Here is a 14,176-nt window from a genome sequence, read left to right as displayed (position 1 = left end):
GCCCCGCTCAACCCACCGCACCGCCCTTTCCCCACTCGGCTTTCAATTCACACGCTGTGCGCCCAAACGCGAAAAAGTTCTCACGACACTGAAACAAACCAGAAAAAAGCTAGCGTCAAAGAGATGAGATGCCAGCCAGATGAAATGAAATGATCCCCACTCCCTTTTCGCACTCGCTTTTTTTGCAAGAATTTTCAATGCACTTACCCCAAAACACAGTTGCAGATTTTGCTCGCAATGCCAAGAAGCAAAAGAAAAACAGAGCAAAGGAAAATTGTGGAAGATCTTGACATATGTAATCCCGATCCCCAGTTCCAGATGCTAATTGTGGGTTAGCAGCGCTTTGCTCTTCGCGATTTGTGCCAATTTTTTGTATGAGCCGCGCGATGAAAGATACAGATACAAAGGTCAATGCCACACTTTGTCAAATGAATTTCAAAGCGAAACCAGATCGGTAGATGCTGAATAATATGTTTGGTCATGCGGTACTCGCAGTCGCAGTGAATCATGCCAATTGAAATTTCATAATTTCTCGGAACCCCGTTGGAAGGGCAATAAAAAGTTTATTTAAAGGTGGAGTAAGAAACTAAGCTTAAAAAATAATTAAACCTTAAGTGTAAGCTTGAAAAATAATTAGACCTTAAGTGTTAGTGTGTTTGTATCTCAAAGATCCAGCTTAAGACTCGGAGTGAGTTTACTTTATTTTAAACGTACTTATTTATGTATATTACTATGTATACTTATTATGTATATGTATATTATATATATTATTATTTATATATAACAGCAATTCAATGTTTAAAACTTCAAACGAATTATTATAACCATTCCTCATTTAAATCTTTTGTGTTGTATTCCAAATCGAAGCCCTTTTCAGACCCCGTTTCCTTTTTAAAAAGATCACTTCCAGCTTGCAAGATTTTCTTAACTTATCTCTGAGTTTTTGTTCGAAACTTGTTTATGAACCGTATCTCCATCTCGGCATTTCGATTGTGCGCTAAACGTTCCCCGAATTCCCACAATTTCAGCATCCGCTTCGTATCAGCATCGGCTCTCATATGCAAATGCCCACCTGATGGCACAAACGAAAAATAAAAAAAAAAAAAAAGGTTGACCCACAGTGAACTCGAAACTTCAGAATGAAAAGCAATCTTCTCACATTATAAATCACCCAAGCCCGAATTCGAATCCGGAGGAGTCAATGTTAATTAAGTGCTAACTGCAGATTCTCAAAATCGTAGCCTCACACGATTTGATGGGCAATAAAAATGTGGAAATATATTTGTAGCGCGATCGTAGGCGGATGCTGGGCGCATAAAAAACAAATGAATTGGCAGACTAACAAATTTTTTATTTGCAGCCTGCATTGTTGTCACCAGTGGACTGGTTATGCTCTATATAGAGGGAGATATGCGAGCATATCTGCTGGCTTACGCAACTGAATGTTTGTGTGCGATCGCAGTGCGATTAGATGTAGGATCGCCTCCCTGGACAAAGTTCGAGTACAACATTATCACGCCTCGTGTCGGGTATTATGCCATCTATCTATAGACTCGGGCGGTGTCAGAAGTTATCGCAACCCCCTTTGGATTCAATAATAAGCCAGATCGTGGAGCTGAGCGGAGCTGCACTGTTTGCAAGAAAGTCAAGCAGCGAGCTGAGCTGAGCTTAGCGGAATTTCAGAGGAGGAAAAACACAAGTACTGAAACGCTGGCGACAACAAGCTGATTCCGATGAAAAAACCAAACAAAATATATTAAAATATATATATATTACAGACACACGAACACACACAGACAACAGCGGCCACAAAAATAATTGAAAAACAAATGGAAAAAGAGCGAGAGAGACGGGAAAATTAATACTGAAATAAAATATGAAATGTTGGCAATTAATGAACAGAAAAAAGAGCTGTGGAAAAAACGGGCTTGCGACATGACCGATCCAACGACCGATACCAGACGCCTCTGACTCCAACTGGGTGACCACTGGGTCTGGCCACGGCCCAGTGACTTCTGCCGGGGCTTCTGCTCTAGCACATATGCACTGAGAGAAACGGATGGCACTAGAACTGCACTAGGTTAAAGAAGAACTTAACATTAGCTAAAGGAGGTGGAAAGCTAACAAGTTATGTAGCCCCAAATAACATTATTTTAGCAAATGTTTGAGCTTTCAACTTAAACTCAGTTATGAGAATTATATTAATCTTAGTATTAATAAGTTGAAAGGTTTATGTAGGTCCTATATAACTTATATTCCCTGTGTAGGAAAAACCTTTGGACCGAAAACTGGTTAAAAAATTAGATTTTAATTGAGTTCAATTGCACATATTTTTCCGAGTGCATGGAGCTGGGGATATCAATCAAGCCATGAGCGGATCGTTAACTCCGCGGACTCAACTCGTGGCAGCTGGCTGCAGCGGAGAAGTTGGAGTTTTACTATGAGGAGAGAAGGGGGAGGGGAAAAGGGGAGGCGCAAGGGGGAGGAGGATGGGTTGGATGCGATGCAGATGCCCGATTGCGGCGGCATGGCAACTCAAGTCGAGTTGGCAAACAAGGCAATAGCCTCATGTTCGGATCCCAGCTCCTGGTCGCTTTAATTAAAACGAAGACAAAGGGTAAACACTGAGCGGTAGGAGCCAGGAATGGAGTGCGCAAGTGTCTCGATTTGGTCAGTAGGATGCCACTTGGCAATTGATCACAATTATGTCGCTGCAGCAGCGCCATATTGGGCCATCCACCGAGTGGCCCCCCGCCATATTGGGCATCTTGGAAAATTCACATCATTTCCAGCTGACAATTCGGTCAAAGAGTGCAAAAACTTAGCTCTTCAGCTCCAGCTCCAGCTCCAGCTCCTCCATCTCCAACTGGCAATTGGTGAAAGTTTCCAGCGCTCTCGTCACCCGGCTCTTGGCTTTGGAGCATAGATTCTGTTTTTGTGTGGCAAACACAAAGCCGCAGCGGGATGAGGAGGTGAAAAAAATGAAATAAAGTAAGGCATTAATTACTTCCGGAGCGGAGCCGAAAAGACGAAGCTGTGATCCATCGGAGAGCCGGTTTTTTTTTGGGGGGGGGCTCAGAGCTTCGAACCCCGAATAAGACCGAAAAGACCAGTGCTCCAAGAGACCAAGCCCTGAAAAAAGGTCTCCCTGTCAGCGGGTGTTCATCAAAATTCAATTCAGCACCAAAAACTCGGCCCGATCTTCGGTGCTTAACACAGTTTGTTAATCAGTTTTAGTTTTGTTTTGCCTTTTTGGTTTCCCCCTCTCTTATTTTTCGCCACATAATGTGAAAATGAACGCCCTATGCTTCGAGGGAAAAACAGCAACCATTACGAGCATATATACAAATGGGTATTATAACCATAATGGCGTCGGGTTCTGATACCGCGTCGACTGCTGACTTTTCGAAATATTTATTCCAAACGTGCTGAGCCTGACAAAAAGAATTGGAAATTCGGTGTGTGTATGTTTCTGGTTCTGGAAACTCTTTTGCTGCTGCTTCTGCTGCTGCTGTGCTGGGCCTTTTTTCTGGGTTATGATGAAGTGCCTACATGTGTACACGATGTACTGTGTAGTTGCCGAGGTGACTTTAGTGCTGCAATCAGCACAAGTCAACAACTAGGCAACTGGAGGGCGGAGAAAGGTCGCCGGAGGTGAAAGAGGGGAGATACGGCTGTAGACTTCGGATTTCCAATGGGCCCAGTGGTAAATCTGCTGCACCGTGGACTCCCAAATCTCCGGAGAACGGAGAACACGTTGCCCTGCCATCGCCGCTGCTACGTGATCGTCATGACAAATTCTCGATTGTGTTTTTATTGAACACAAAGTATTGGTTTGGCTGGCTGAGTGGCTGAGTGGCGCATAAGCTACACACGTACATGTTCATTACCGATCCGAGGTAAAATTCATATGTTTCTGCTGCCACTCCCTTCGCATTTGGACTTTGTGCATTTGCCAATGCTTGTTGTTTGTCATTTGGTTCATGTTCATGTCCCCCAATCCATTCCCCCCTCCCCCCTTAGTTTATGTGACAGCCAAAGAGTGGCTTTTGATTTGAAATACATTCTGGCTGGGAGTGTTCTTCATAATCTGACATACTAATCGCTTTCCCCAGAGCCGAGCTCATTTGAATACGAGTATATCGCTTTGAACGGCCACTTGGCCATTGACACAACCCCGGATTCCATAATTTCTCACATGCTTGCCAGACAAAGCCGGAGACCCTTAACCCCGCTTATTTGCTTGTGGAGAGCGGCTTTTTGGAAAATTGAAAATGCAGCTTCGAGTTCGACTGGTGTCGTTTTCGCCTTTTATCTTTGTTCCTCTCTTTTTCCACTGAATGTTTCTTCACTGTTTCTTCATTTCGTATTCAAGAGGGGTTTGGCTCTGGACATGTAAAAATCTCTGCACATGAAGAAATTGTAATCATTTTCCATAATAATATAGCAATAATTTCCTTACGTATGTAAAACCAAACAATCAACTTTCATTTAATGAACGAATAATAGCTACATGGTTATTAAATTCCTGTTCTATAAAATATATACATTAAATGTTCACTTTCATAAGTATTAACTACCAAAAATCTGATCTTAAAAAAATGATAACAATTATTACAACTAATGATCGTACCACATGTCTATTAAATCCCATCAAATCCCCCTAAAGATCATCTTCTTTTTTCCTGTGTGGGCCTTTTAAGATGCGTATGTTTCCACTCTGTTTTGGGGAAATTCTACCTCTAGTTCCCCACTCCCCAAGCCGCCAAAGTGCAAGTGCATAGGATAGCCATTAACCCCTGAGTGCGCCTATTAACCCGACGACACAAGACGGCGAGCAGCCTGCAGCATCATCATCAACCTCAAATTACTTCCGCTGGCTGCAACATTCTGGCGCGGCCAAAACAATTACTTGCCACATGTGTGTGTAATCTACGCGGCCAATCTCCGATGATGATGGCCCAAACAGGTACTGCGGTACTGAGAGGGCCCAAACGGCTTGTCGCTATTTTATTCCATCAGCGTAATTAGCGCGCCGCCAACAAGAGCGGAAATTCCAGGCAGGAAAATCGCCTCGGATGCGGAGCATAACGATTTTCTTTACTGATTTTTCCACACACACACACACACATCCACTCACTATTATGGCTGGGCAATCCTGTGCGGAGGCAAAAAAAAAAAAAACTAAATGCAGAAACCGGTCAATCGACACCGGATGGTCAGCGCCGGATGGGGCGGTCTATTGGGCGGATTCGAAAATGGGAGCTGGAGCCGCGACTTCTACTCTAGCTGTAGTAGCTGTAGCTGTCGCGAATGGCGGTCCGCGGATGGGACATTCTGAAAGTTTTGTCATCACCTTGCCAGGAAATGGAAACCGGCTCCATAGATGCCGAGTGAGCGGCGCAGCGCGTGGAGCTGGAGATGTATGACCCCCTCTTCCATCTCAAACATAAATCATTTTTGGGGCCAGGTTTGGTTTCCGTTCTTTGAGGCCCTTATTTGTTCCCGAAGTACCAAATAGAAAATAGAATCTTTAATGAAACTCTCTGCAGCTTGGAAAAATTTATTCTAATTTTTTAAGTGTGCTTTTAAAAGCATTATCTCAAAATGAATTGTTTTTGCAAAAAAATAAATACTTTTTTATAAAATGATTTCATTTAAATGCTTAAAAAGGATTGAGTTATTACTAAGGCTTGGTTGTAAAAATAAAAACATATAATTATCTCAAAAAAATAATACGCAATTTAAAGTGTTATGGAAAATTACTTGATAATTACAATTTATAAAAAAAACAAACTCATAAAATATAGTAATAAAAACACAAGCCTGTTGTAAATCTTTGTAAGGCCAAAACTACTTATTAAATTCCTATTTTTTAAGAAAAAGAGTTTACACTTTTCCCTGCAGTGTACTCCCCCTTTCGGCATTCCGGGGAACTGATCCCCAACTGAACTGAGCCGAGTGCAACGAAAGCGGCAAACATTTTGGCGCAGCTGTTAATCCCAATTAACCGCAATTAATATTATACAATTTTTATGGAAAGTCAAGCCGATCGTCGGGGCGATGGAAAGCGAAGGGAGAGAAGGCGAGTAAAGGGGAGTGGGGATAGATCGGCCCTATAAGAAGTCAACTTCCCCCTAACCCGACCCACATTTCGCCGCTGTAAACCTTTATTTTTCGGCTCGATCTGCGGATTGGTCGTGTGCGTGTGATACAAACATGGTTCCCATTCCAGCATCGCTGGTGACCCCGATGCTGGCCACCCCCTGCACCACTCTGCACCACCCGGCACCCCACAAATGTTGCCACTTTAATTGTTTTTAATTAACGCGAACGCTTTCGACTTCGGCTCGGCATAAACATTCCAATTTTCCCAATGCTTTTTCTGAGCGATCGCGACTCTCTGATATGAAAACTTTCGTCATCGCTTGACTTTAATATTTCTCGGATGGCAGGCTGTTGCTTCTATTGAATTTGAAATGATTTTGAAAGCCAGCAGAGGCAAGTGGGGTGCGGTCCCCTCATGAAGACTCATACATTTACAGAGAAAATATTTTTATAAATTTCAATTTGTAATAGTTAAGTGTATTGAACCCTTATTGTTCTTGAGTATTTTATATTTATGATTTTGAACAGTAACAATAAATCAAATCAATTTGTTTCGCTTTTGCTCTCTGATATAAAGAAATAAAATATAAAATCTAAATTTTATTTTGTTCTGCTTTGCTTGAACATTCTGGATTACTGCCTACTTTATTGTTACTATTTAAATTAAATATATTAAATATATATATATATAAATTAAATATCTGTTATTCTTTATGTTATTTATTAGATCTGCCTATTTTTCTTTTCGTGTAGTAATAACAATATTGAATCCAACACACCCATTGCGGGCCATTGAGAGACATGAGGAGACAGCGGGCACTTCTTGAGATGCCGTTGAGTGATGCATGCGGCGCTTCATAAAAACTGTCAATGATTCACATGCGTCCGCTTTTGACCCCGCGGCCATCAAGGGGTTAACTCTCGCTCTCTTTCAAAAACGAGCAGGGAAAATAAAAGCGAAAAAAAAGTGGGGAGGGGAGTAGGAAACTTAACCTTAAGTCGGGGTGGGGCCAAAACCTTCCTTTTCTTGCCCTTTGCAATTATGCAAGATCACTGTCAACGCCGTTGACCTTACATTCGTGCCGCGGACTGTGACTCCGAATCCGATTTTGGATCTTATTATGCTCCCTGGCGTTTTCCGGCCCAGAACCTTCGGCGGCATAAAGGCCAGAAAAAACAAACAAGCGAAGGAGAAACAACAGCTCGTCCGGCTTGGATTTATATTTGTGGAAGGAGCCAAAAATAAGCCGAAGAATAATAAATAAGAAGTCGGGCGATCGAGAGAGCAGCTATGGCTAAGTGGTAATCCGATGCGAAGGCTCGGCTTACCAAAGTGACATATGGTTCAGTCCCCCCTTTTCCCCCCTTCGCCGCACCACCCACACTGGCCGATGTTGCAAGTGGCCCTTCACTAATTGCAGTATCTCTCGATCCACACAATGTGGCAAAAGGGTAAGGCGATCGCCCTGGATTGTATCTTAATATACCATCCCCATCCCTAACCCCATCCCCATCCCCATTCTCATCCTCATCCTCATCTCAAGCCATCGCATCCAATCCCGCAACAGCTGGCGCAATCTGCTTCTTTCTTATTTTTGGCCAAGTCATAAACAAAACAAAGCTGCGGCAAGGAAGAGATCAGTTTTGGGGGAACCGAAGGCTGTACTTTATGCCCTGTAATAACAAAAAATTAAACGAAAATTTGGAGAACAAAACGGGGAATGCCCTAAATCGAGTAAGTTTCACTAGAAATGGTGCGAAGAAAATTATGTAAAATAAAGTAGCTAAAATTGGGAAATAAATTTAAAATTATTTTAAAAATTTTATCCAAATCAGAATTACTGGTATGTATAAATAAAAAATTGTCATTTTGAAATTTGTAATTTTTGCCAAAGACTTGTGTTTAAAATTAAAAAGAAATAAACCAGTATATGGTTAATTTAAAGACATTTCAATCATTATTCGTTTATATCTTTCATATCAATATTTATCTGATGAAGTATCTTAAAAATTTGAAAAAATCCTTGGCTATCTTTTTCGGCTCCCTTTAATATTCTTAGATCCCATTATACCCTAAATCTGCATTTAATGGCACCGCTGTGAGGACGCATGCGTCATGGGGCACAAATGGGGCAGGCCGTTGATTGGGCCAACACTTAACCTCCGCAGCCGAGCGAGCGCCACAGAACGAGGCAGCGAGCCGAAGCAGCGCGAATTCCGAGGCAGATTCTCTCCGAGTTGGGGAGAACGCGCCCCCATTGGCAGCCTCCATTTTGGGCGGTGGGGGGCCGACATGCAAATGAGGCAGACAAATGTGCACAAATGTTCAACAAATCAAACAAACGGAGCGAAGGAGAACCGAATGTACACAGACGGTAACAAAACAAAAAAACGGCAAACAATAAATACTTTTTAAACAATCCGACTGGCATCCCGCACCTCTCCTCCCATTGTGCTGTCAGATTTTATTTCAATTTTCTCACCAGAAAGGAAAACTTGCAGTTGCATACGCCCCACACAGCTGGAAAATGGAAATGAAAATGGAAATGGTAAATTTCGTGGGGCGATGGGAAACATTTTGGACACAGGAAATTGATTATTATTTATGATTACAAGGCCTCTTGCCCCCAACTCCTGAGAATCCACACGTGAGAATCGTTGGAGTGCAGAAGTTCCCCCAAAAAACGTAAAACGAAAAACAAAGGGCAGAAATGTATCTTTGAGATACAGTAACAGTAGCATGCTGAAGAGATAAGATGCAATTAAGAGGGAAACGGAGAACGGAGAAATGCTGGTGGCTCTCAAGAGGGTTCTTCATAATTACGAACATGAGGCCGGCGCATGCAGCTCAAGTGTTTTTCCATTTTCCAGCTAAAAGGACATGGGAACTTTTGTGCATACTACATGCATCCGTTGGAGAGCGGAGCAAAATGTGAAATGTGGCATGTCCTTTATGAAATCCGATACTTTCCTCCCGAAGGAGAAAGCAAAGTACGAACCTGAGACGTGGGCGAGCTCCTTACCTGCCAGCCAGCCGGTTCTTAAGGTCTCTCGAAAACTCAAAAATATGTTTTTTTAAGGGCCAGACACTCGACTCGACAATGGGAAATGTCGCGATCCTCGACTGGCCACTTAGCCAGTTCCTGTTTCGCTGGAACCTCAGTCCCGAAGCAGGATACTAATGCTCTTTTTTTTTTTTGTATGGGTAGCATACCCGATTTCATTATAAATCCAGCTGTGCGCCGTTGCTAATTATTTTTTTATTAGAACGGTCTTATCACAACCCGATAAGGGGTTGTGACTCATTTGAATACACAAGGTGTTTTCGCAAATCCAAAAATACTCTCCACATCACCTGTTCGCAAAAAGGTAGTTATCAATTTTAAAGTGAACCTCGCTCACGGTCATGTCCACAGATCGTATCGCGGTAATAATACGTTCAAGTTTACAGTCCCAATGAATCCTACAGTCTCATTATTTATGTTAATGGATCGCCAAGTTAGCTACGTTTTACAACGCACCATTCCCATAGGATTGAACGAGTTGTGTAAAAACTTTAGATTCTTTTGATCAGGGAATTCGAAGCGAACAAGGCAATACACTTACCATAAAACTTATAATCATTTAAAGTATATAAACAGTCTGTTATCAGCAGGGTGAGGAAGTCGAAAACTTTTAAAGTTTTTTGATTGTACATTAAATATATTTATTTTTCAAGAGAGATTAAACCAAAAATACAATAAATCAAACAAATAATTGTTTCCTAGAATTAAAAAAACATTAATAAAACGTACTTAAAAAGGATATTTTCCGCATAAACCTTTGAGTTTTTCCCAGTGGCGGATCCAGGATTTTGATAAGGGGGGGTCCAAAATTTTTTAAGGCGGGGGGTAGAAATTTTTTTTTTTTCCTTGAGATATATGCATAATTACCACGTACAGTGGCTCGAAGCTTATTTCGTGCAAGAACAAAATAAAATTTCAAATCGACATTGCTGCCAAACTAGAAAAGATATCAACAAAATTTCAACGCAGTAATTTAAAGAAACTCTTTATTAACTATTATGACAAAGAAAAATTTACTAATCTACAAAAACAAAACAACTTTTCAAATAAAAATAAAAAAACGAGGCACTTCTGACTTCGAAGCTTATTTCGTGCAAGCACTTTAATGTTCAATAACTTAACTATTTCTTAACTTTTTTTTAGCTCCTATCCGTTTGTTAAGGGCTTTAAATTAATTTCATAAAGATTTCAACATTTTTCTAGTTGTTTTAACGTGTATTTTAGCCCACTTCTGCAGTAAAAAAATCTTCAGGTCATTTTCGTTGGAAAATCCACTTTTTCGAATCTCCAAGTCCAAAATTTTCAACAATTGTTCAATAAAATTTAAGTCTGGAGACTGTGTTGGCGTATTAATCCCATTGGGACAGTTCTAGATCAAGAAAGGGCTACAAAAAGGGCCGGGTTGCACCAAACCAAATATTCAACGATCTCGAGAAGCGCTGTTTTGTCCGGAAAACTAAGGAACACCTCAAGCTATCGGTTTCAAAAATTGCTGCGCAGATTGAGATCGAAATTGTCAACAAATTTTACCCAAATACAGTTCGGAACATATTGCACCACCATAACTTTAATGATCAAGTTGCATGAAAAAATATATTCAAAAGTATACAAATATGATGCCTTGGGTCAAGTTCGCCATGGTGTTAGAAATTCGGCCGATTTATTTCTGGAATGACGAAATTTAAGCAGACGAATCAATTTTTAATTATTTTGGGTTGTTTGGAAGACGCTACGTGAGGAGATGTTCCAATACGATGATGGAAACTAAAAAGTTAAAAGCAATGCATTGGCACGGCGGTGACCATGTCATGGTTTGGGCTTATATGGCTGCATCCGGGGCCGGGAACTAAGTTTTTATTGCCGGTATCATGAATGTTAATATATATTTAACAAATTACAAAGAAAGTTTGGTGAAAAGTGTCAATAACTTGGCTAAATGGAATCGATTTAGATTCAACCAAGAATATGACCCAAAGCCTATTGCTAGAAATATATGTTTTGGTTGATCTAAAACTGTCCCAACGGGTTTTGGCGGTGGTACCCGTTACCACAGCAACTCCAGAACGATCATTTTCGACTTTGAGGAGAATGAAAGATTATCTGAGAAACACGATGGGTCAAGAGCGTCTCAATGGTCTTGCATCTTTGAACATTCATCATCGCATAACTTTGACTGAAGACGAAATTCTCAGAAAGTTTTTTGAAAAACCTCGGAAATTTAAGAGTGAATAGAACCGTTTGTGGATCATATGTAATATTTTTTCTTGATTTATTATTCGAAAATAAATTTAAATTTTTATAAAACATTCAAAAAATTACGAATTTTTATTAATAACTTGGTGTTTCAACTCCACCAACATGCCCAATAAAAGCATAAAATTTGAAAGTATATGATCCCATGGGGGGGGTCCGGACCCGAAAACCCCCCCGTGGATCCGCCACTGGTTTTTCCAACCTCTGAACCCTTTTAAAAATCAGCTAAGAGGGCAATAAAGTACCGAAAACAAGGCTGCAACGACAACTGCAGCGAGCCAAACTTATAATTTATAAGCTGGTTTCCTTGTTCCGAGCGCAAAACACCTGCACAGGTCGGCTCTTGCCATCTCCCTCTAACTATAGGCCATCTCGTTCTGTGTTGCGCATGCGCAGCCGAGTACTTCTACTTTTTCTGCCGCCGCCGCTTGGTGGCTCTTACTTACTTATGTATGGTAGCTGGGCTGTCTCTCTCTTTTTTGTTGTTTTTGCATGAAATAAAATCTCACGGTTCAGATGCGTACAGAGTTGGCGAAAAAAGACAAAGAGCGGTAGAAGGGGGGAGAGAAGGGGGAGCAGGTGGTAGGAAGTCTGGGCAAAAACAAAACAAAAAACACGAAACCAGCCGTAAGTCGGTCGCAGAGGGGAGACATGCATGTGGGTTTGTTTTTTCTCTCTTTTTATGCTTTTTTGCAAGAAATACGTACTGAGGGAAAACTGGTTTCTGCAAGCTCGCGAGAGTCGAGCAATAGAACTGAAAATTTGAATAAACACCGCTGCACTGCCAAAAGTTGTTGTCCTTTTTAACGAGGCAATCCGCATCCGAGAATCCGTATTTGTATTTGTATCTGTATCTGTATCTGTACTTCATTCATATTTCGAGATGCTTAATGGGTCCATTGGGCTGCTTTTGGTCTGGTCTACCTGGGCCCAGGTAACCAACAGGTAGAAAAGGTCTTTGTGTGTGTTTGCACTGCTCATGGGAAATCACGCTGGCCGGGAAACCTGTTGTTGTTCCCTTATAACCAGAACGAAGGCGAAAAAAAGAGAAGCCGATGCCGAGGCAGAATCTCAATCTGGCAAGCGAACAGATGCACGATAAGCGGAGGGATCGAGAGATACAGATAGCTCTCACTTCCTCCCCGGCAACCTCTGGCTGAATGAATCGAATCCCTTTTATCAATCTTTGTCTTAGGCCCCCTTTGTCCCGCACCCCTGAATGCTGCACCCAGCACCTTGCTATTTCCACTATCTGAGATACAAATGCGAGTATCTCATGCCGATACGTAGAACTCGGCACAGTTATTGTTCACTTAACTGAAATACAAGCCAGCTACGACTATACTACAACAAATTACTCGCAAAAAATCTTTGCTTCTCTATTTTATTTAGTTTTATCTGTGTATCGTTGTTATCTCTGATGCGTAGATATAGCAAATATATTGTTTGGCTATAAAAAAATTATCAATTTTCTGGGTAACAGTATTAAATCATCTTGTCATAAAGTATACGATGTTCTATTCTGTTCCCCCCTTCAAGAAATCCATTTCTCTGAATCAGGTTAAAGTAATATATTTAAAGCTTGCATTATTCTAAAAATAGAATAATTCCCTCCAATTCAGAACCTTCGTGATCATAACATATATTTTACTCTTTAAATAACTTGGTTATTTCTGGAATTTGAATCCCCACAAACAGCAATTTCACTAAGAATGTGTTTATATACTGTTTCTGCCAGCTGGCGGTTCACGTTGCAGAAGCTCGACTGTGTGGTGCAAAAGCGCTTACCTTTCATATTGTCACTTTCCACATAGCCGGTCTTGCTGGCCGCTTTGGTGGTGGCGGCCGCCGAGCAAATGAGGATCAGCACCACCGGCAGAACGGAGCTGACGATCCACGACGATCCTTGCGATATCCTCATGATGATGATGATGATGATGATAATCCCGACTCCGGGGACTCCCGACTTTGCTTATTTTCACCAACTGTATAAACACACGCGAATCGCAGCGGATTTGTTTGTTTACTTCGAATTGCTTTTTTTTAGACTGGGGGATTTTGTGGGTGGTGCCTAGTCAAGCGTGGCCGACGCTCCTCCTTGCCCCATCTCAAAAAGCCAGACTTTGGCCGGCGCGTAATAGCGAATTCTCTATTTTTTTGACCCGATCTCTGCTTGTTTTATCTGTATTTATCTTTTTTCGCGAACTGAGCATGCAAATTGTAATGTGGCGAAAAAAAACAGATAACGCAAATGATCGCGCGGGGGCGATTACAAAAAAGCTGAAGCCAGTGCGAAACAAACTGGGCGATCACTTACACTCACTAATACACACGCGGGCGCTCTTGGCCGAAAAGCTCTGGCTTTGTCGTACAATAAAAACAATTGTGATTCCCTTCACAGAACTACACTTTATGATTTTTATTTTAAAATAATATTCTTAATTATTTTTATAAGAAATCCATTTTATTTGGTTGATATTATTTCGAGTTGATTTTCGAGTACCGATTTTTGTTGTGAGATTTTCCGATGTTTCCGAGTGCAAACCGACACACGGGCAGCGCGTTTGAAAATGTCTTGAAAATTTGAAGTTGAGCGGGCCATGGTGAAATAAATGTAAGGTAGTGTCGTCGGGTCCGTGGTGAAATAGGAATAAGGTAATCTCGTCGGGCGTAAAATCGCTCGTGTCCAGTCCCTAATCGTAAAAGGCAAAGGCGCCACCAATCGCTAACGGAACCCGGCTAAACATTAT

The sequence above is a fragment of the Drosophila ficusphila genome, unplaced genomic scaffold, assembly GCF_018152265.1.
Source record: "Drosophila ficusphila isolate 14025-0441.05 unplaced genomic scaffold, ASM1815226v1 contig_414, whole genome shotgun sequence".
NCBI classification, from domain to species: Eukaryota; Metazoa; Arthropoda; class Insecta; order Diptera; family Drosophilidae; genus Drosophila; species Drosophila ficusphila.
Note: the sequence above shows the minus strand (reverse complement) of the source record.